The following is a 20,717-nucleotide window of genomic DNA, read 5'->3' on the forward strand; positions in this document are numbered from 1 at the left end:
ACTGTGGACATTGCTGCTATAAACATTGGGGTGCACATACCCCTTCGGGTCCCTACATTTGTATCTTTGGGGTAAATACCCAGTAGTGCAATTGCTGGATCGTATGGTAGCTCTATTTTCAACTGTTTGAGGAACCTCCATACTGTTTTCCAGAGTGGTTGCACCAGCTTGCATTCCCACCAACAGTGTAGGAGGGTTCCCCTTTCTCCACATCCCCGCCAACATCTGTCGTTCCCTGACTTATCAATTTTAGCCATTCTGACTGGTGTGAGGTGGTATCTCATTGAGGTTTTGATTTGGATTTCCCTGATGCCGAGCGATGTTGAGCACTTTTTCATGTGCCTGTTGGCCATTTGGATGTCTTCTTTGGAAAAATGTCTGTTCATGTTTTCTGCCCATTTCTTGATTGGATTATTTGTTCTTTGGGTGTTGAGTTTGATAAGTTCTTTATAGATTTTGGATACCAGCCCTTTATCTGATATGTCATTTGCAAATATTTTCTCCCATTCTGTCGGTTGTCTTTTGGTTTTGTGGACTGTTTCTTTTGCTCTGCAAAAGCTTTTTATCTTGATGAAATCCCAATAGTTCATTTTTGCCCTGGCTTCCCTTGCCTTTGGCGATGTTTCTAGGAACAAGTTACTGCAGCTGAGGTCAAAGAGGTTGCTACCTGTGTTCTCCTTTAGGATTTGGATGGACTCCTGTCTCACGTTTAGGTCTTTCAACCATTTGGAGTCTATTTTTGTGTGTGGTGTAAGGAAATGGTCCAGTTTCATTCTTCTGCATGTGGCTGTCCAATTTTCCCAACACCATTTGTGGAAGAGACTGTCTTTTTTCCATTGGACATTCTTTCCTTCTTTGTCAAAGATGAGTTGACCATAGAGTTGAAGGTCCATTTCTGGGCTCTCTATTCTGTTCCATTGATCTATGTGTCTGTTTCTGTGCCAGTACCATACTGTCTTGATGATGACAGCTTTGTAATAGAGCTGGACGTCCAAAATTGTGATGCCGCCAGCTTTGCTTTTCTTTTTCAACATTCCTCTGGCTCTTCGGGGTCTCTTCTGGTTCCATACAAATTTTAGGATTATTTGTTCCATTTCTTTGAAAAAAGTGGATGGTATTTTGATGGGGATTGCATTGAAAGTGTAGATTGCTCTAGGTAGTATTGACATCTTCACAATGTTGGTTCTCCCAATCCATGAGCATGGAACGTTTTTCCATTTCTTTGTGTCTTCTTCAATTTCTTTCCTGAGTATTTTATAGTTTTCTGAGTACAGATCCTTTGCCTCTTTGGTTAAATTTATTCCTAGGTATTTATGGTTTTGGGTGCAATTGTGAATGGGATCGACTCCTTGATTTGTCTCTCTTCTGTCTTGTTGTTGGTGTATAGGAATGCCACTGATTTCTGTGCATTGATTTTATAGCCTGCTACTTGACTGAATTTCTGTATGAGTTCTAGCAGTTTTGGGGTGGAGTCTTTTGGGTTTTCCACATAAAGTATCACATCATCTGCAGAGTGAGAGTTTGACTTCCTCTTTGCCGATTTGGATGCCTTTGATTTCTTTTTGTTGTCTGATTAAACTTTTCAATTCTTTACAATTTGTTGTCTGCAGTTTTTTTTCTCTCTGCTTTATTTAATACTTTTTGGTTTTATAGATGCTCTTTCATCCCTCATTTTCTAAGAGTTATTTTCATAAAATAGATGTTGAATGTATTGAATACCTATAAGATCTGTGATGCATTTATTCATGTGATCATGTAGTCTTCTCTTTTTAACTCAGTAACATGCTACCCTGCATTAACATATTTTCTAATATTAAACCAACCCTTCATTTCACGGCTAGAACTGTATTGGCCAATGATGTATGGTGTGTGTGTGTGTGTGTGTGTATGTGTGTGTTTATGTGTGTGTGAGTTTAAACTGATTGGATGAGTTCACTAATATTTATAGGATTTTAATTTTACCTTAATTAAAATTGTTTTATATTTTTCTTTTTATTGTGTTTACTGGAGAAATTTCTTATTTTTACTTTTTAAGATTGTTAATGAGATATGTATAAGCCCTCCTTGAAATTTTCTTAAAATATGCATGAAAAAAGGTTCATTTTGTGTTTGTGTGTATTTTAAGCTACAAATTCATTTTCTTAATATTATGCTTCCATTTGAATTGTATTATATTTTTATATTTTGAATTTTTTTCTTGAGTTGGAAAGTATTCTTTTAATATCAGCTTTGGGTTAACTCAAATGGTCAAATTATCAAAGCAGACTTAATAAAAATCATACATTTTACCCAGCCACAATCTTTATGAAAGACTCAAATGATGAGGCAAGCCCCTGAAACAATGAAATGTTCTTTTCCTAAAGGATCAAGAGACTGCTGAATGCAATTTCCCCAAATTTATATTTCTCCTCTATTGGGACTCTTTTTTGTTTCAAATTAATAGGAGAGATTTGAACAATATATGAGAAAATGCTGGCACAAATAAGGTCATTTAATTTGATTCCATTTGAGATTCCCCCATTTATACAGCTACATGACTATCTTTCATTATCCAGTTAGCCCTGCCACATAAATCCATAAAGTCCAGGTTTGTTGTTACTTTTGTCTTTAATAAGCAATCAAGACAGACCAGATATATCATTCTACATATATTGTACAGATAGAGACTCCTGGAATTTTCTGCTTTAACTACCAGTAATATGTTTAGACAATGATCTTGTTATGGTTGTTGACATGTTAACATTTCATTTTTTTTCCTGACCTATTATTTTTCATAGTTGACAAATGAGCTGGCAGGCTTCAAATTGGCCCCCTGAAGTCTTTTCTAATCCTGGGAATCACTAGCTACATATATTTTATTTTTACTTAATTCTATTAATAAATCTACACTCTGTTACATCAGATAGCCCCATCAATTAATGTTTAACACAACATCTATGAATTAAATTATAGGATCAATTTCATTCCTTCCAACAGAAATATCTTTACTTACCACCCATCCTCAGTGACAGTAGAGGTAGGTAGAGAACATGATTTATTAAATTCTGTGTCTTATTTAATTTATGGACATAATTGTACCCCAGGTATCATACACAGATTTTTAGTGACATCAGTTTCTCAGTATCATTATGTAATATTCTCTGTACCCCCATAGGAAGAGCCTGTATTAAAAATATTTGTTTTATCCCAAAGGGATAGGACATGTTCCCATTTTATACATGGTGTCCTTGTCAGTAGAGAACAAGAATGAGTCCACGCTGTCCAGTGACATCCTTCCCATAAATGTACTCTGATAGTTTGGGTTTCTAACACTGATCTATAGGAGCATTTATATTGCTTTCCAAGTTTGGATATTTCAAAGACTCCACCAGACCCTACAGAGTACATTCACATAAGGCCTTCATTTAAAGGTAAAGGATACACTGCAGTGGAGAGAGTCGAGAAAACATCACAGATCTGAGAAATATCCCACAGCACAGCTCCATGCACATACACATTTTGTGCACCTGGACTACACTGTCTCAGGTTTGAACTGCCATGGTCTGTGGCAGGAATCTTGACTTGGAGAGAGCAGCCAGAAAAGATCTCAGTGGCCCCTCAAGTAGCCAAGACAGTGTTTTCAAACCAACTAGCCCAGAGGTAAACCATCAGTAAAGAAGCTAACCTTGGGGATCAGCAGGGGGTATCAGACTTTACACAGCACATCATACATCCTTCTGCTCTTATCTTGGCCAAGTGTCAAAAACCAGATATCATGCATCCCCAGAGATAAAGACAGAGCATTCCCACTTCAACTGTAAATCCACTCTGTAACTACATTAAATACTAGAGTGATCAAAATATCCAATAGTTCCTCCTGGGTGAGCCTACAGCCCTCTTCGGGAATTGTTGACAGTTGTGGTGCTCTGTCAGGTTGGGGATACATTCAGTCCTCTTGTATTTCATTAATCTCCCGTAGTGACTGCCAACTGTGGCCAATATCTTAGAAAAGAGCTAATGAACGCTTGGTGATCACCATCAGATATGGAAGGAGCATCACAGCTTCTGCTACAGTGGCTTTGTTATCCAGTTACTGGTGCAGTGTCAGGCACAGAGAAAGCACTGCATAAATATTTGTTCCTTAATATAAAAATTACTTCCACTCCAGGGAGTACCCTTATTCAATCAAGCAAATCTAATTATGATAACTTGTCTTCAAGAATATAATTTTGGGGGGCGACTGTGTGCCTCAGTCGGTTGAGAATCTGCCTCTTGTTTTCAGCTCAGGTCATGATCTCATGATCTCATGGGTCATGAGATTGAGACTGACAGGGGGCTCCCCTCCCAACAGCGAGTCTGCTTGAAGATTCACTCCCTCTTCTCCTCTCCCCACTTGTACGTGCATGCTCTCTCTCTCTCTCCCTAATAAATAGATAAATCTTTGAAAAAAAGAAATGTAATTTTTGTTTGACATATAATCCAAGACTACGTCTAAACTTTTGGAGACACAATGAGACCTGTCTTAATCAACTACATATACTGTTGACATTGTATAACCTGGGCTTCAGCACAGGTTGAGTATATCATGTGTACACAACACTAGTTTGAGCATACCATGTGCACAAGAACTACTGTGTACTCCATCTAACAGTCAGTTGGGGATATTCTAGCCTCAAGTATAACTCAGTCTGGGTGTGTCACGAGGCTTCCTATAAGTGGCTCCTCAGAAACTTCAAAGTAGAGTCATTAGTGTTATGTGGCCACCATACCACTCTTCAGACCACTCTGCTTAGGCCTATGTAATTTATAAATAGCATTCCTTGTGGCTATTCCTTCCACATTCACAATTCATAGATTTGACATAAGGATATGTCTACCTACCTGTGGGTGATAACTCGCAGTGTGAACCTTTTCAGTTTCACCATAATTTCTTCCCATTTTTTATTTTTATCACCTATGTATCACCAACCACTGTTGTTTTGTTGTTATTGTTGTTGTTGGTTTGGTTTGGCTGGCCTGTACTATGTATACATTATTTCATCAAGTAACGGCAGTTCCCAGGAAGATGTAGTAGGATCTGGCAGATAGAGTTATATAACAGTCTCTTTCACTTGCTAAAAGTATGGCATTCAGTTAGCCCCAATATGGTTACATAGGTAACAGCCCATAGTGAAGTTCCTTTAAGAATGAATATGCTGTCACATATTTTGTTACAAGTCACACTTTGTATGTGATAGTTAACTCTACTAAGACTTGTAGTTGCAGCCACTGTTCCAGGGAAACTGGATCAGGAAAAGAATGAGAGCAAATCTGTGAAATGGAAAATAAATAAAGGAATGTACAGCAATATCCCACATCTCCTCTTTCAACTTTCCTATCCTAGAAATTTTTTCACTGGAGCTTCCAAAATACTTTACTTCCTCTCTTCTTAGTGTGAAGATACCATTTTAATCAAATTACCCATCCCTCAAGAAGTTAAAAATAGAGCTACTCTCCAACCAAGCAATTGCATTACTAGGTATGTACCCCAAAGATCTGAAGGGACACATTCACCCCAATTTTCATAGCAGCAATGTCCACAATAGCCAAACTATGGAAAGAGCCAAGATGTCCATCGACAGATGAATGGATAAAGAAGCTATGGTACATATATATATACAATGGAATATTACTCAGCCATCAGAAAGGATGAATACTTAACTTACCATTTACATCAACATGGATGGACCTGGAGGGTATTATGCTGAGTGAAATAAGTCCGTCAGAGAAAGACAATTATCATATGGTTTCACTCATATGTGGAATATAAGAAACAGTACAGAGGATCATAGGGGAAGGGAGGGAAAACTGAATGGAAAGTAATCAGAGAAGGAGACAAACCATGAGAGACTTTTACCTATAAGAAAAAAACTGAGGGGGGGTGCCTGGGTGGCTCAGTTGGTTAAGCAACTGCCTTCAGCTCAGGTGATGATCCTGGAGTCCCGAGATCGAGTCCCACATTAGGCTCCCTGCTCGGCAGGGAGTCTGCTTCTCCCTCTGACACTCCCCCCTCTCATGTGCTCTCTCTCTCTCTCTCTCATTCTTTCTGTCTCAAATAAATAAAATCTTTTTTTTAAAAAAAAGAAAAAACTGAGGGTGCTGGAGAGGAGGTGGGTGGGGGAATGGGATAATTGGGTGATGGGCATTAAGGAGGGCACGTGATGTGATGAGCACTGGGTGTTATATGCAACTGATGAATTATTGAACTCTACATCTGAAACTAATGTACTACATGTTGCCTAATTAAATTTAAATTTAAAAAATAAATAAATTTTAAATAAATTTTTAAAAAGTTACACATCCCCTTCAAATTTTTCCACCACCTATTTAGCAGCAAGTATTTTAATTGCTCATTCTAAATTTAAATGACACCTCAGTTTTTGGAATGATAAAGAATATGACATGTCCATGTAGTATGTTTTCATGTCAATTTTTTTTATATTTGTGGCAGTAAAATGGTGAAGTAGTAAAGTAAAAATATGTAGTGATTTGCTTTATCAAGTGAAATATGGCCAGGTAGGTCAACATGATAAGCAATTTACTGTTTCATAATTTTGATTGCTTTCTCTATAGTTGCTTCTGTCATAGGATAAACAAAGCCTAGATGAAATTTATTATGAATATCAGTCAACAGCCATTTTCAAAAATCTATCTTTAGGATTTCAGTACAATCTATTTTTCTTTAAATTCTGTAACAAGAGTAACATATGCAGGATTTTAAAACATTGTCTAATTATCCTGGGCCCATATACTTGACCATTCTACCTTTCCACAAGGTTGTTGAAACAGGGTCAAGTTTAGGTAAATATTCAAACACTGCTCTGAGGAATCAAACTTAATATCTCCTCCATCCTTAACCAAAGAGCCCACAACTCTGTCCATTGTGCAAAGCTGATGCTGCTTTCTTCTACCAAAGTTTATGAATGGCAGAAAATATCAAAGCCAATTTCCAAAAAGCAAGACAAACCTCCATCTGAGAACTCCCAACAGAGAATCCAGCAGCTTGTTTTGTATTGACCAGGAGATGATCATAGGATTCAGAAATAGAATAATGGGCAAGAAGATCCTCAGAGGGCTCTGTCATAACCCTTCAGGCAATCTGTTCATGTTTGTGGTGAATTTACCCCAATCTTTTCTATGTTTCATGATCTTGAATATGACATTTCCATTTTATCAATGAGCTGTACTGATCAGCTCCTTTTGTACTTGAATGTTTCTCATACATTATCCACTAGTTATTACTGGTCTCAGAATTATTTTATGTACTTCCATGGTGGGGGCACGTTCTACAAATGTTCAATAAAAAGCTAGCAATTATTTTTCAAAGAGCTATGATGAACAGTTGCCATCAGGCAACTTTTGATTCTAAAATCCCAGTGGTCTCTGCTGAGTAGCATTATTCAATTTCTGCCAAAAGCTCACATTGTTCTTTCTAGTTGCAGACACTTTTAAAATCATCTGAAAAGTCAGGTCATAGATCCCAGTGGGAATTCTTGGGCCACAAACCTTTATGAAGAATTTAATGCCAATTTCTGCCCAAAGCCCCATTCAAATTCACATCTCTTTCTGGTGACTTTGTGAATAGAGGCCCACAGTATTCTCAAGTGAGCAAAGTGATTTTGTCCAAATCCAAACAGTTTCATCAATCACTTCTTTTCAGTGGCACTATCAATAAGAAATAATTATTTCTTACAGTAGTACACAGGATATTCCAAGTTATGCCTGCCCATGCAGTTGACAAACATTTCACAGACTGGCTTGGACCTTGAATTTAGCTGGGTGTGTGAGGCACTCTCTAATTGTGTTATGGGCAACTAATTTCTTAAATCCTGTGATTCTTCCTCTAAGGAATTATGATATCAGTAGTGTAGTATATAAACTTACTTTGGAAGGTCATGATGCCCAAGTCCCACTGCACTAGATTCAGACAGTATGCAGACAAATTTAATATCCCTTTGGAAAAACCTTAAATATTGAACACTGTTCCTTAAAACACAATTTTTATCTGACTATACTCCAGGGTAGAAATTGAAAATTAAGCATTAGACTAGTGCATTAAGTTCTATCAATCATGTTTGACTTGTTGCAATTTCTGTGTGGTATTAACCATATCAGATTTGGTTGAGGTGATCTGGGAAACCACCTTGTTTAATCTCTGATGGTTTTTTGTCAGTCTCTATGAGTAATATGAGTAGAGCACCAGCCTAGCGGGGATATTAAAAAGGGAGTTAATGGAAATCAATGATTCTATTTCCACCATTTCTTTAATCAGAGCAGTGATCTTTTGTTATTATCCTAAAATTTTATATTTCTTAATGTTTACTATAGCATAAGACTTGGAAAATTCCAAAAGGCTTTCTTTAGCACATCCATGTAAAACTGGGAAAAAAGCAGACTTAGTTGGCGTTCAATGGAAAAAGCGGAGGCTCCCATTTGCACACACCAGTCTTTTCAATCATACATCCAGATAATCATTCTACAACCGAGATGATTCTTTACAGTCAATTTTCAAATCATACAGTACCAATGATTTTTGTCCATCACCATGTGTCTTAGTCCATTCAGGCTGCTATAACAAAATACCAGAGAATGGGTAGCTTATAAACAACAGAAATATATTTCTCAGAGTTATGGAGGCTGAGATGTCTAAAATCAAGGTGCCAGCAGATTTAGTGTCTGGTGAGAGTCCACTTATAAATTTATAGATGTAAACTTCTTTTGCTGTGTCCTCACACAGTGGAAGAGGCAAGAGAGTTTTCTTTGGCAACTTTTATAAGGGCACAATCACATTCATGAGGGATCTGCCCTCATGACCTGATCACCACTCAAAGGTCTCGTTTTCTAATACCACTACCTTGGGGGTCAAGTTTCAACATATGAATTTTGAATGGACACAAAAAGACTATAGCACCATAACATTTTCAAGTTTCAACTTGGAGCCATTTAGTGTATCCAAAATGTAATCACAATAAGTTTGGCACACTAATCTGAAGCCATTTGGCCCACATCATTGCAAAAGCCTTGGATCTCCCCCACTACAAATATTGGGAAAATAGATCTTATTCTACCTTTTAAAAATCTTTTTAAAGATCCAATAGCTATTCAAGCAGTTTTCAATTATAAATTTCAATTATAAATTGTAAATCCTCATAATTAGATATAAATTTATTCAAGTTGGAATATAAAAAGCTATGTTGACAGGGAACTTTAAAAGGTGTGTTTCTAGGTCTTTGCTATTTATGACCTTGATGGTTTTGAACAGTAAAAGGTATTTTATGGAATATGCCTCAATTTGAAATGTCTAATATTTTATCATTATTAGACTGGAGCTGTATGTTTGGGGAATGAATATCACAAAAGTAAAGTGACCTTCTCATCTTCTTTCAAGGAGTGCATAATGTCTAGATGCCTTATCAGTGTTGATGTGAACTTTCATTACTTGGTTAAGGTAGTGTTGGATGGGCTTCTCCACTACAAAGTTACTATTTTTCCTCTTCCATGCTTTATTCCAAAGGTTGAAGAACTGTAGCCCACTGGTCAAATCAGGCCTTTCACCTATTTTTGGAAATAAAGTTTTATTGGAATATTGTCATACCCATTTGTTTATGTATTATGATTTATGGCTGCTTTCACACATTTTTACAATAACATAGTAGTTCCTATAGAGATCTGTGGCCTGCAAAGCCTAAAATATTTACAATCTGCCCTTTAAAGAAAAAGTTTGCCAGAACCTACCTATTCTTTTTTTTTAATTTCTAATAAACTTTATTTTTAAAAACAGTTTTAGGTTTACAAGGAAATTGCTAAAATATCACAGGTAGTTCCCATAAACCTGCACCAGTTTCCCCATTATTAACATCTGTCGTCCAGAATACATTTCATTTAGCTATAATTTCTTTTGTTTTGTTTTGTTTTTGTTTTTTTGTTTTTTGTTTTTTTAATTTTATTTTATTATGTTATGTTAATCACCATACATTACATCAAGAACCTACCTGTTCTTTGAAAGAAAGTCAAAAAGTCCAGCATATAGTCAAGGAAAGAGGAAGCATCCTGGATGAGTAAATAATTCTGGACAAGTAACCATATACATTTGTTATTTGGAATTTTTCATGAAAAAACATTTGTCTTGTCTCCTGCATTCATTTTTTCCAATCATTTATTTCTATCATCATAGACTCAGATATTTATCGTATTCTTTGGGTTAAAATCCAACACTACTATTATTCATTTTGCTTCTCAAATTGTGCCTGTTTTTACCATTGGAAGTACTTTCAGGTTGGCTTTAGTGTCGACTTTGAAATGCCTTTATTTTAATTTAATTTATTTTTTTGTTGCTGTTAAACTCCCTTACATTCTGGGACTATAAGATGCTGCAGGACTGCTTCAATAATCTCTTCCCTAGCACTAAAATCAACCATGTCTCCTAGGAGCTCTGATTCCTTTAGTAGAAAGTGGTATTTGGAAACCAAGATCTGAGTGCTGGGTGTGCTTGTTTCTACCGGGTTGTCATTGCTTCTGAGCCATGTCAGCAACTTGCACAAGGAAATACTTGTGTGTATACTAAATCATGGATACTCATATATCCATATGTATTCTGTATCAATTGATTTGGATGTATATTAAAATAAACCTAAGTTCATACTATTTCTGCCTTTAATTAGAGGCAACAGGGTTAATATGAGACAGCTTTCTTGTTTATTTATAGCTTGTCAGTAAGAAATCAGAATCTTATTATCTAAATATATTCAATTATTTGTTGAACCTAGTTTACATGCAAAGTTGCTTCAGCATTAATAATCCATACTTGTAAGAGGAACAAATTCTCCTAATAGAAAACAGGGTTGTTTTGTTTTGGGGGGTTTGTTTGTTTGTATTTCTTTGTTTTGTTTTTTTATTTTAATCCTAGGCAAATATACTTACTATTTCTAGAAGCTTATTTAGAGATTATTTACATTTTTACACAGGCAATCTCTATGGGAATTCAGGGTAAGAATGAATGAGTCCACTAAACAATGAACAAATGAACAAACAAAAACAGCTGCAGTCTCAGAAGGAAATAGGAATGCAAAGGCAAAGGCCTAAATCAAATCTTGAGAATTAGCTCCTGGAATTCATGAAATGAACAAGCATACAGGTGATTATGTTATGTACAGTGAGATGAAAGACTACATATCTCCCTTACACTAGATAAAATTGACAATACAACAACAACAAACCCACATCCAATGTCAAAAGGTAATGACTTGCTCAGAAATGGTTACTGCTAAAATTACCATATATAAGTGTTGCCACATAGCCGGTAAGTGTATTACACAGGGCATCTACCAGTAGCCCTACAAGTGAATGCTAACTTGGACTGTCATTAATCTACTCTAAGATTTGCTTGCCTGATAAAGTAAGAAACTTTAGAAGACAAATTTAAAGGTTTAAAACAGAAAATTTTTTATTCATTAGACCCATTTGCATATATTTCTCCTAACCAAGGTATGCATTTCATTGATACCACTGTACAGACATGAGTAAGGAAATAATATTTAATGGACAAATACTGCTTATCAATCTCAGAGCAGTTTCTTCACTGAAAATTGGAGTGGGTAACTGAAACAGTTTTTACACTTAAAACATGTGGTAAAATATCGACTAGTTGGTTGAATGAATATGTACTAAAAACTGGATATGAAGACTTCCAGTTTAAGCTGTCATATGTAAGGAACGTGTATGTCATGATTCCTGTCCTTATTTCAAGGAAAAGCTGAACAAGTTGAAATCAATGATTCTCTTAGACCCATCAGAGAACTGAGGTCACAAGGCAAAACACTACTCTGAAATTCAGAGAGACAGGCAAATCCAAGAGCTGTGGCCAAGATTTGCTTACCTGAAGAAAGCCACTACAGCCATAAACTGGCAGAAATATTTAAATGGTAAATTTGATGAATTAGCAGTCTATGTGTGAACTAGCTTGACAGTGAGAAAGTTCTGCGAGATGTAGTTTTAGGGAGGCTCACATACTTTAATGGGTTTTAACTCTAGAAACCCCACCAGGTTGTCATGATGAAGAGTGAAGAAAAATTATTTCATAGTGCTAACAGAGAAAGGGGAAGAATAACCATTGTAAAATATGCTGTGAGTGTTCTCCATAGCAAAGTCCTCCTCTCAAAGGGAAAAGATTTTACCACTTGGTAAGGAGACACTTGTTCCATTCCAATCCCAATGACCTTGTTGTCCCACCAAAAGGTAAGAAAAAAGCTAACAAACACTTTTGAAGGTCACAGCCCAGGCACACAGATGGAGGTTTACTTATAAGATTACAGAATACTTATCACCCATACCTTACTGCCCAATCAACAGGGCTCTAGTAAAATAACTTTGAATTATAGCTGAAAGAACAGCAAGGCCAAACTGTATCTAAGGAGAATATTTTTTTAATTAATTAATTAGTTTATTTTTGAGAGAGAAAGAGCAGGGGGAAGAGCAGAGGGGGAGAGAGAGAGTCTCAAGCCAACTCTGTGTCCAGCATGGAGGCCTGGGTGGGGTGCAATCTCAGGACCCTGAGATCATGCCCTGAGCTGAAATCAAGAGTTGGACATATAATCAGCTAAGACACCCGGGTGCTCTGCTAAGGAGAAGTTCTAAAGGAACTCTAAAAACAACAGTGGAGACAAAACAGGAACACTAAAAAGCCCTGAATCCTCTGGCATTTATAACTACAGCAAAGGTTCAGCTCTGTCCAGATCCTAACCAGGTTAACATAAAACCTCACACTAAAGCCTATTTATTTTAGTTTCTGTTCCCTGATGCATCACATTTGACTTTCACCCAAAAAATTGCAAGGCATGCTAAAATGAAAAATATAGTCTGAAGAGACAAAGAAAACAGAGCCAGATTCAGGTTATACTCTTATTTTGGAAATATCAGATGAAGAACTTAAAATAACTGCAATTAATATGTTAAGGGCTCTAAAGAATAAAAGTAGACATTATGCAAGAACAGGTGAGAAATTTAAGCACAGAGATTAAAAACTCTAAAAAAATTTAAAAAATAATAGAAACCTTAAAAAACAATAATAGAAATGATTATTTTGATGGACTTGTCAGTGGACAAGGCACAGCAAAGGAATGAATTAGTGTGGTTAAAAATAGGTCAATGAAACCTCTCAAATTTAAATGTAAAGAAAAAAGAATTGAACATTTAAGAACTGTGGGGCAATGGCAAAACATGTAATGTATGCATGACTGAAATACCAGAAAGAGGAGAAAAAAAGAATAGAGAACATTAGAAGTAATCATTTGAAGAAATAATACCAAAAATTAATTCTAAAATTAATGACAGACAGCAAACAACAGATCCAGAAAGCTCTATAAAGTCACATAGAATGGATACAAGAAAATACAAATATATGTACATATTTACATACATACTGGCCTAATCATATCACATATAAATTGCAGAAAGAAAAAAAAACACAAAGAAAATGTTGAAAGAAGCCAAAGGGGGAAAAATTACCTATAGAAAAACAAGTAAAATAATTGCATCATACTTTGCATCAGAAACCGTAGAGAGCAGACTGAAGTATTTGAAGTGTTGAAAGAAAAAAACCACCAACCTAGAAATCTATTTACATTGAAATCATCCTTCAACAGTGAAGGATAAATAAAGAATTTCTTAGACAAACAAAAACTGAAAGAATTCGCAGTTAGTAGATTTGTCATGCAAGAAGAAATGTTAAGATAGTAAGTCAGAAATTTGATCTGCATCAACAAAGGAAGAATATCAGAAAAGGAATAAATAAATGTAAAATGAAATATTTTATTTTTCTTATCCTAATTAGCTTAAAAAATGTTTGTTTAAAGGAATAATAGCAATAAAGTATTGGGTGGTTATAGGCTACGGATAAGTGAAATGAATAACAGCAATGTCCTTAGGGAAAGGAAGGAAGATTAGAAGCACTCTGTTACAAGTTACAGTGTTATTTAAAGGTGGAACTAGATTAGTTAAAAATATATATTTCACCTCTAAGTCAATGTCTCATTTTTTAAAATATTATTAATATGCTGAGAGGTGATAAAATTAAATCATATAAAATGATCAATTAAAGCCAACAAAGCCAGAAAAAAAGGGAGAAAACAAAAATAAAAAACAAATGCAACAAATTACAGTTACAAAGATGTAGATATAAACAAACTATATTAATAAGATTTCTAATGCGGTCTAAATACACCATATAAAACAAAGTAATTGCCCTAATGTGTGTAAAATGACTCAACTATATGTTGTCTTTGTCACCTCAAGCAGCTATATAACAAAATGCCATAAATAGGGTGGTTTATAAACAACAGAAATATATTTCTCATAATTCTAGGGGCTGAAAGTTGAAGATCAAGGTGCCAGCACGACTGAGTTCTGGTGAGGCTCCAAGTTGGGACTGCAGATTGCCAATTTTTTGTATCTTCACATGGCAGTCAGCAGAGAGGGGAAGAAAGCTCTTTTATAAGGGCACTAATCCCATTCATGAGTACTCCACCCTTGTGACCTTATTTAATCCTAATTACCTCTCAAAGGTTGCACCGCCTGATACTCGACATTGGGGAGTAAGGTTTCAACATATGAATCTGGGGAGTAGGGTGGAGAGGGGAGACACAAACATTCAACCTATAACAGTTGTCTACAAGAAATCTAAGAGAGGTTAAAAATAAAGAGAGGGAGAAATATAGTATGTTAACACTAATCAAAACACTAAGCATGTTAACACTAATCAAAACAAATCTGGAGTAGCTACATTAATTTCAAACAAAGCATACTTCAGAACAAGGATAATTATCTTGGATAGAAAAGGGTGCTACATAATGAGAAAAGAGTCAATTCACCAAAATGACATAACAATCCTGTCAATTAACTTCATCTAATTCATATGCATGAATTACTCCTTCCAACAAGTGCGGAATGCACATTCTTTTCAAGCTCACATGGAACATTCACCAGGTTAGGCCACATTCTGGGCCATTAAACGAACTTTTACAAATTATAGGAATAGGAAACATAAAATATGTTTGCAAGCCACAATGAAATTAAATCAAAAATCAATAATAAAAAGATAGCTAGAAAATACCCAAATATTTGGAGATTAAACAACATGAGTCTAAATAACATATAGGTCAGAGAAGAAGTTCCAAGAGAAAATATTTTGAACTAAATGAAAATTAAAATACAACTTATGAAATGTCTGGGAGACAAGGGAAAGAGTGTACAGAGGACAATATATAGCCTCAAATACATATAAAAGAATAATAATCCAAAATTAAAAACCTAAGCTTCACCTTTAGTAACTAGATAGATAATAATTTAAATCTAAAGCAAGAATAAAAATAATAACAAATTTTAGAGCAGACATAAATAAAATTGAAAACAAAAAAACAATAAAGTCAATGGAACCAAAAGCTGGTTCTTTGAGAACATAGATAAAATTGATTAACCGGTAGCCCAGCTAACTAAGAAAAAAAGAGAGAAGACAATGGCATCCATTTCACTGGTAAAATATGAAAAACATTTCAGGAAAATGTGTAAACTGTGGATGTGGCCAGAGTTCACTTAAGAAAAATATAAACTGAAAACAGCATCAAGTTAGATGATTTTAAGTGTGTTTGGTGCGTAGAATTATAGACAACTTCACGCCAAGTGTAAGCAAAAGGTATTTATGGAAAATATATAGTTTACCAAAAAAAGAGCTGTATTTGGGTTTGAATATGTCCAATTGGCCATCATGGGAGTCATGATGTTTTTGAATAGAGAATGGTTTCTCAAGATAGAACTTTAATGAATTTCATCAAAGTTCAGTGGCAAATGTGTTGGCTTAATCAGCACTAACTCTACCATGCCAAATGTCTTTTGGGGACATTAAAATCTAGATTTATCATATTGTATCAGGTGGAAATAAATTTTCTGGAGGCTCATCATCATGACCAAATATTGTTAACCAAATATGGATACCTGATGAAATTCAATTCTAAGATAGTGGTACAACTGGAGATATACCAACAATCCAATTAAATGACCCACTGAATAATAACTGTAATGTCACACTATTCCCTTCAGTGATGCTTTTAGCTGGCTTTTATCCTTTCTCAGACTACTGGATATCTAATCACTATGGAATCTGTTTTAGAGGTCAGTAGCTGAGTATGCTAGAGAATCAAACCAGATAAACAGGTTGTATCAACTACCCCTGTGGTAGTGTGTAACTGAATAATATGGTCCTTTTCATTGTTCTCTAATGGCTCAGGTACCATGGGTAAAATAGGAATTTATTCTCACTGTGTGGCAACTGATTGGGTTTGGAGAGATAAAGGAATAATTTCCAAAAAGTGTCTGTAAAAACTTGTAGAATATCTGGATATGATAACCCCTATTATGCACACAGAACATCAGGAATGCATGGTACAAGGGAAAATATTTTTTTCTTGCTGGGGTGAAAAAGGAAGAATGATATTGTGATTTAAACTGATGCATAGTATGCCAATTACTACGTTAGTACCTCTGATAGAGCATAACAAAGTGTAGCAAAGGCTGTACACATTTACTGATAAAATTAAATAAAAACAAGATTTATGTAAATGATTATTCCAAAGATGAGAAAATATTTTGGGAAAGTGAATAAAGACTGCAACTGACATAAACCCATGGAAACCAATAAGTAAATTATTTCTTAAAATTATATATACTTGAATATCACCATTAACACACAGTAAAATTTCCAAATAATTCTGGCTGATAGAAGAAAATCATGAGCTAGCTGAAAAAAAGAATATCAAGAAATATGTGAGGAGTTATGATCACAACTAACATTATTTGTAGATGAAATGCGTATTTCCTTTTGGAAAGTTCAAATCATGGTCATTGTGGGTATTTGTTGATTTATTATTTTATATGAGATATTGGAGAAAATGTGGCAAGGAAATTATAAAAAAGATACCTAACATGTAGTAAGATGATATTGAAGACAGTGGGATAAGTTAAAATAGTTGGCCTGTGATCCATTTCTTCATATTTTCCCTAGAAGTTCCTGGAAGTGGGGTGGGGAAGAAAGCAGGTAAGCAGGAATAGTCACCCTAACATAGTAATAACTACACCATCTGGTAAGTAGGTTGGTTTTGTCTTTTAGGAGGTTAATTTACCTATAGAATATTCTTATGGGATGCCCCTTATGTAGGATCACTTACAGTAAAAAAATTAGGATCTGTTGATTTATGTGCACTGCTCTCCAGACAATATCATATAAACTAGGTGAGGATCTAGGGTGTGAAAGAGTTATTTTTCTTAAACTAAAAAATATCTGCTGAGACTGCACCCAAAACCATAAGATACCTAGGAATACATCTAGCCAAAGAGGCAAAGAATCTGTACTCAGAAAACTATAAAACACTCATGAAAGAAATTGAGGAAGAAACAAAGAAATGGAAAAACGTTCCATGCTCATGGATTGGAAGAACAAATGTTGTGAAAATGTCTAGGCTACCTAGAGCAATCTACACATTTAATGCAATCCCTATCAAAATACCATCCACTTTTTTCAAAGAAATGGAACAAATAATCCTAGAATTTGTATGGAACCAGAAGAGACCCCGAATAGCCAGAGGAATGTTGAAAAAGAAAAGCAAAGCCGGTGGCATCACAATTCTGGACTTCAGGCTCTATTACAAAGCTGTCATCATCAAGGCAGTATGGTACTGGCACAAAAACAGACAATAGATCAATGGAACAGAATAGAGAGCCCAGAAATGGACCCTCAACTCTACAGTCAACTAATCTTCGACAAAGCAGGAAAGAATGTCCAGTGGAAAAAAGACAGTCTTTTCAACAAATGGTGTTGGGAAATTCGGACAGCCACATGCAGAAGAATGAAACTGGACCATTTCCTTATACCACACACAAAAATAGACTCAAAATGGATGAAAGACCTAAATGTGAGACAGGAGTCCATCAAAATCCTAGAGGAGAACACAGGCAGCAACCTCTTTGACCTCAGCCACAGCAACTTCTTCCTAGAAACATCGCCAAAGGCAAGGGAAGCAAGGGCAAAATGAACTATTGGGACGTCAGCAAGATAAAAAGTTTTTGCACAGCACAGGAAACAGTCAACAAAACCAAAAGACAACCGACAGAATGGGAGAAAATATTTGCAAATGACCTATCAGATAAAGGGCTAGTATCCAAAATGTATAAAGAACTCTATCAAACTCAACACCCAAAGAACAAATGATCCAATCAAGAAATGGGCAGAAGACATGAACAGACATTTATGCAAAGAAGACATCCAAATGACCAACAGACACATGAAAAAGTGCTCAACATCACTCGGCATCAGGAAAATACAAATCAAAACCTCAATGTGATACCACCTCGCAACAGTTAGAATGGCTAAAATTAACAAGTCAGGAACCGACAGATGCTGGTGAGGATGCAGAGAAAGGCGAACCCTTCTAAACTGTTGGTGAGAATGCAAGCTGGTGCAGCCACTCCGGAAAACAGTATGGAGGTTCCTCAAAAAGTTGAAAATAGAGCTACCCTATGACCCAGCAATTGCACTACTGGCTATTTACCCCAAAGATACAAATGTAATGATCTGAAGGGGCACATGCACCCCAGTGTTCATAGTAGCAATGTCCACAATCGACAAACCATGGAAAGAGCCAAGATGTCCATCAACAGATGAATGGATAAAGAAGATGTGGGATATATATACAACAGAATACTATGCAGCCATTAAAAATGAACTCTTGCTATTTGCAACAACGTGGATGGAAATAGAGGGTATTATGCTAAGCAAAATAAGTCAATCAGAGAAAGACAAGTATCATATGATCTCACTGATATGAGGAATTTGAGAAACAAGACAGAGGATCATAGGGGAAGAGAAGGAAAAATGAAACAAGACAAAACCAGAGAGGGAGACAAACCATAAGAGACTCTTAATCTCAGGAAACAAAGTGAGGGTTGCTGGAGTGGAGGGGAATGGGAGGGATGGGGTAGCTGGGTGATGGACATTGGGGAGGGTATGTGCTATGGTGAGCGCTGTGAATTGTGTGAGACTGATGAATCACAGACCTGTACCCCTGAAACAAATAATACATTATATGTTAATAAAAAAAATCTGCTATGTAAGGTGATCCAAAAAAAGAAACTCCATTGGAAACATCCAGTATTTATCTGGGCCAAAGAACCCATGTCTGATATGGGAAGGAAAGCCCTGGGAGTTGTCCTCAATGTCCCAGATCTTTTTCTGCTTTACCTCTGATTCTTGTTTGCTTGTATAGTTGCAATTATTATTAAAGTCTCACACTCTGTGAGACTGCAGATTCATCTTAGTTTGATTGGACAATCAAATCCTTTTTTACCTCAGTATGGTAACTAGAAACAATTGTTAGAGAATAGGCCTAAATATCAATATTTAGTTTTAATATTTTAATGTCAAAACTTCTAAGTTTAACAGATTTAAAGGAGATAATATATCTGTTTATAACTATATTTTATAAAATAAACTTGTCATCTCTTACTTAAATGTAATATGTTATGAAAATTTTACCACATATCTATGATAATCGAAAGTCTGAACACAAAAAGAACAATAAGCCCCAAATGGTATACAAATATTTATCAATAGATCAATAAAAACCACAACTTTAAAAAAAAATAATTATTAACAAAATAATCACAACAGAAATACCATTAATTTTTCAATTTTTAATTCATATTTTTTCTTTCAAGTTTTTATTTAAATTCCAGTTAGTTAACCTATGGTGTTATATTAGTTTCAGGTATAGAATTTAGTGATTCAACAATTCTGTACATCACCCAGGGTTCATCAAAAGTGCACTCTTTAATCCCCATCATCTATTTGACCCATACCACTCTTCCCTCTGGTAACCATCAGTTTGTTCTCTATAGTTAAGATTTATTAGACAATGAATTTGTAGGTTTTTGTTAGTTTATAAAATTTAAGGCATGATACAAAGACAATTCAGGAAAAAGATTAGTTAAAAATTCACCTACATTCTATTCCTTTTATTATAAGCAAAACATATATGAATAAGTTAAAATAATTAAAGCTAGTAGAGTTGATTTTATTTAAACATCTTATTTCATAAGAAAAGATATCGTATTAGTTTACCAAGCTGCATTTTCAAATAAGTCCCAAGATTTCAGTGGCTTAACAATAAAAGTTTCTCACTCAAGGTAACAAGGTCGAAGCTGTAAGTTAGAAGGCAGTTTTCCTCCCAGTAGTGATTCAGAAAACCGATCTTTGATTTTGTGGCATTGTCATCCATTAGGGGGTTCACTGTTGTCTGTGTCCAGCTGGTTCAATAGGAGAATTAAAGATACACCAAGTTTTTAAAAGCTTTAATCAGGAAATAATACAGATTATTTTCACTTGAACTGCATTGTTAGAATCAAATGGCCAAATCTGGATGTTATAGTGACTAGGGTGTAAGTAGCTATTTCTTCATAGCATCTAGATACTATGGAAGGAGAGCAGAAATTTTGGTGGACTGTGGTTATTTCAGCAGCAAGGTATGATTTATTGTGTTATTAAAAGTTCAAAGTTGTAACCCCAACCCTGTCACTACTTGTTATGTAACCCTGTGCACATTTTTTTTTAATTTTTTTATTGTTATGTTAATCACCATATATTACATCATTAGTTTTTG

The sequence above is a fragment of the Callorhinus ursinus genome, unplaced genomic scaffold, assembly GCF_003265705.2.
Source record: "Callorhinus ursinus isolate GAN/ISIS: 27379988/994484 unplaced genomic scaffold, GSC_fseal_2.0 scaffold6, whole genome shotgun sequence".
Classification (NCBI taxonomy): domain Eukaryota; kingdom Metazoa; phylum Chordata; class Mammalia; order Carnivora; family Otariidae; genus Callorhinus; species Callorhinus ursinus.